This window comes from Octopus bimaculoides, chromosome 4 (assembly GCF_001194135.2).
Source record: "Octopus bimaculoides isolate UCB-OBI-ISO-001 chromosome 4, ASM119413v2, whole genome shotgun sequence".
NCBI classification, from domain to species: domain Eukaryota; kingdom Metazoa; phylum Mollusca; class Cephalopoda; order Octopoda; family Octopodidae; genus Octopus; species Octopus bimaculoides.
This window is the reverse complement of record NC_068984.1, coordinates 48,209,172-48,213,256: the sequence shown is the minus strand read 5'-3', so window position 1 is coordinate 48,213,256 and position 4,085 is coordinate 48,209,172. Positions and strand designations below refer to the sequence as shown.

The 4,085-nt window shown below is 38.8% G+C and overlaps 2 long non-coding RNA genes across 3 annotated transcripts in view; one reads left to right on the top strand and one right to left on the bottom strand.

The window, feature by feature from the left end:
- Positions 1–4,085, top strand: part of LOC128247578 (uncharacterized) — a 183,122-nt gene that overhangs the window by 14,543 nt on the left and 164,494 nt on the right. The gene's annotated exons all lie outside the window — the stretch shown is intronic.
- LOC106872892 (uncharacterized) overlaps positions 1–4,085 on the bottom strand; it is a 22,185-nt gene that overhangs the window by 1,649 nt on the left and 16,451 nt on the right. The window lies entirely within an intron of this gene.

Below are 4,085 nucleotides of genomic sequence, written 5' to 3'. Positions count from 1 at the left end.
ACTAGTCTTTTATAAATATAACACCTTAAATAGATACTTTATACTAACAAATTAAAACCCGTCAAGACGGGTCTCCAGCATAGTGCAATCAAATAAAAGAAGCAAGTAAAATATATATATATATATATATATATATATATATATATTTCTCTTTCTCTGTTACTTCTTTCAGTCATTTGACTATGGCTATGCTGGAGCACCACCTTTAGTCGAGCAAATCCACCCCATAGCTTATTATTTGTACTCGAAATATATAAATCTTTTCATTCCTTTTTCTTTTATTCTTTTATTGGTTTTAATAATTTGACTGCGGCCATGATGGAGCACTATCTTCAGTCGATCAAATTGAACCCAAGAGTTATTCTTTGTAAGCCTAGTACTTATTTTATCAGTCCCTTTTGCCACGCCGCTTTTTACAAGGACGTAAACTCACCATCATCGCTTGTCAAGCGATGGTAAGGGAATAAACACAGACACCAGACACACAAATACATATGTGCGTGTGTATGGGTATATATACATGTGTATATATATATATGCATATATATATTTTTATATATATGTGTGTATATATATGTATATATATTATATATACATATATATATGTATGTATATATATATATATATATATATATATATATATGGGTGGGGGATAGCACAAGAACGCAAAACATCCAGACTGTTAGGTGATACAAAAACGGACAACAAAATATCCAGATAGGCGATACAAAGAAATCAAGGATGGGTCATTCCGAGTTTTCTTTCCTCAATCGAGTTCCTCTTTCAAATGAGACAAAGAGTTAACAGGGCTGCAAAAAAAGAAGTGCTCAAATAAATGAGGCAAGCATAATTAAACATTAACGACTTTATATACGATATCAAACCTCCAACATGCATCATATATAAATAAATATTTCTATGGCTTTCATAATATATGAATCAAAATATAAAATATATAAAACATACAAATACAGAAAACCACCAAAGGTAAAAAATATACATATATGCGAAAAAACGTTACAACTTGACACACTCCTAGTATTTTAAGTATTTTATGAATGTTTAGTCGTTTTTTGATGGGACGTTACTATACGTGTTTTTTTTTTTTCGCATATACGTATATTTTTTTTTACCTTTCGTGGTTTTCCGTATTTGTATGTCTTATGTTTGATTTATATATTATGAAAGCCATGGTAATATTTATTTATACATGATGTATGTTGTGGGTTTGATACCGTATATAAAGTCGTTAACTCATTTTAATGTTTGTTCTATAACCAATGCTTAATTATCTATATACACTTTTACTCTCTCTTTTATATATATATATATATATATATATATATATATATATGTGTGTGTGTGTGTGTGTGTGTGTGTGTGTGTGTGTGTATGTATGTATGTATGTATGTATATACGATGGGCTTCTTTTAGTTTCAGCCTACCAAATCCACTCACAAGGCATAGTAGAAGACACCTGCCCAAGCCACCACGCAGTGGGACTGACTCCGGAACTTTGTAGTTGGGAAGCAAGCTTCTTTATTTCATAAAAATTCGCCATACGGCGTTACATAGAGGGGACAAACAAAGACAGACAAACGAAGAAGCTTCGGGCTGGACGCGGACATTAATGAATGGAGATGAATACACAAGAAAGAATGAAAATGGGAGAGGCACCAGCGTCCGCCGACTGATAACTTCTCTAAAACTTTGTTCAATACATGTCGGTCAAATTTGTAAAACAAATTATTAACACAAATGTTCTTCCTCATTATATGAGGCAACAAGCCACTTATAAATGTTCATATAATTCACTGGGGCTTTTATCCTCCCCATATCTACAACCTCTTTTCACTAACGCCCACGCCCTCTCTAGGCACTCTTCGAGTGGCGTGTCGGCATTTCCCGGCGCCGTGAAGAATATTTCTTTGAGGTCAAAAAATTTATTCGGTACGTCCCACGTTGTGACCTCTACAGCTATCTGCGGAGGCCACTCGGGATCCTGTATGCAGGCCATGGCCTCTCCCCCAAGACTCTTTTCTAATTATTTTTCTACTTCCCCCTCCCTAAAGAAGAAAACTAACGTTTCTTCTTCCTCCGGAGAAGGGAAAGACATTTCCACAGTCGCGGCACAATTCCCAACGGCTGTGGTTCAACATTCGTTTGCACTTTTTTCTTTCTATTCTTTTTCTTTTTTCCGGTGGGAGAGGAGGAGTCCTCTGGTTTACCCGTGGGACTCAATCCCTCTTCCACCTCTACATGTCTTTGAGGTTTCGGCGGGCTGTCATTAATGCCCACCTTCCTCTTTCTACCTCTATCTGTTGGGGCTACCGCCTCCTCATTTTTTCCTTCCTGCCGAGCAGGACTACTTTCTCCAACGGGTGGTCGTTCCTGGGACACTTTAGTGTCCCGGCGGTAATCCTTCTTCAAATGGCCAGGCTCCAGACACCGGTGACATCTAGGTTGCCGACCCTCAAGTATCACCGGATACCTGCAGCCAGTCATCTTTAGGAAGTTCGGAAATACAATATCTCCCACAGCTACCGGGGTCCATAGGGTCAAAGTTGCCTTTGACCCTTCCCAGTCAACTGCGGGAGCCACGTCTACATTTAGTAGCCTTGGTCCACTGTCTCCCAAACCCCGCCGGATGGCCTCTGTGATCCATCCAGCTTCGGTACCTGGGGGAAGTCCGCATACCCAGGCTCTCACAATTTTTTTTCCACAATAAGTGGGGGGGAAAGAAATCTCCTCCCCCTGTAGTGGTTGGCTGGCTGCAGTGCCAGCCTCTTCGGGGGAGTCAAACAGCGACCCCACCGTTGCAAATTTGACTCCCCTTGAGACAAAAAAGCTCTTCGCTGGCAGACACGCCGCCAGCTCCTTCTCTATCGTTTCTTTGTTGAAGAGGGCAATGGCATTGCGTGACCTCGAATAGGTCCGCAAGACCACTGTCCTCTTTTCCGTCTCTCTCACCCACTGCTTGGGCGGTATAACATCCCATTCCAAGAGAGTGGCTTCACTGTTCACTTTTTTTCCCATAAAGTTCGAAAAGATCACAAATGAATAAATAGAGTTAAAAAAAAAAACGAAAACGAAGAAAGAAAAGAAAAAAAAACAACAGATCCAAATAAAAAGATAGACAGAAAAGGGAGAAAAACAACAGTTCAAACACTGAAAAAAAATTCCAACCAATAGGTAATCCGAGCTTCTTTCAAAAGGTACTCCGATTCAAGGTACTCCGCTGCGTTTTCGGCCAAAAATTGCCAAACCAAATATTTCTACTCTTGTGATGAATCGAACACTCGAACCACAAGCAGCAAACAAATTCGTTCACAAAATTTTTCAGCAAAAAAAATGCTAACAAATATTTTCACTGCTCAATTCGTTCACCAAATTTTTCAGCAAAAATTGCTAACAAATATTTTCACTGTACAATTCGTTCACAAAGTTTTTCAGCAAAAAATGCCAACAAATATTTTCACTTCACAATTCGTTCACAAATGTGAACACAAAGTCTTTTTTTGTTTTGTTTTCTTGGCTAAAAAGCCAAGCAAAAATTTTCACTCTATGGCCGGAGCGAACCCGCTTACCACAGATAATGAACATACAATTTTGTTCGTAAACGAACAAACACAAAAAACCCGCCAAAGGCAAGCCAAAATGTCGCAATGCTGAACAAAAACCTGCTGAAAAAAATACACTACAAATTATTGCTCAGCTGAGCAACAAAACCGACTTACCTTGGCGAGTTCTTCAAATGTTCTTTGCTTTCATTAATTGGACGGAGCACAGCTAGTCCACATCCACCTCTGTACACCGGAAGCGAGCTTCTTTATTTAATTTAATTTGCCATTTAGGCATTACATAGATTAGCAGAAGCTAGGGCTGGACAGAAACATTAATGACAAAATGAGAATGACATATATGAAAAATGAGAAATGAGAGGGGCACCGACGCCCACTGATCGGCAACCCCTCGAAAACCTTTGTTCACTATGGTTACAAATAATTTACAATCAATAATCAATTTACAATCAATAGTTCCTCGTCATCATATCTGATGCTGCCATCAGGCAAGAATCCATGTTG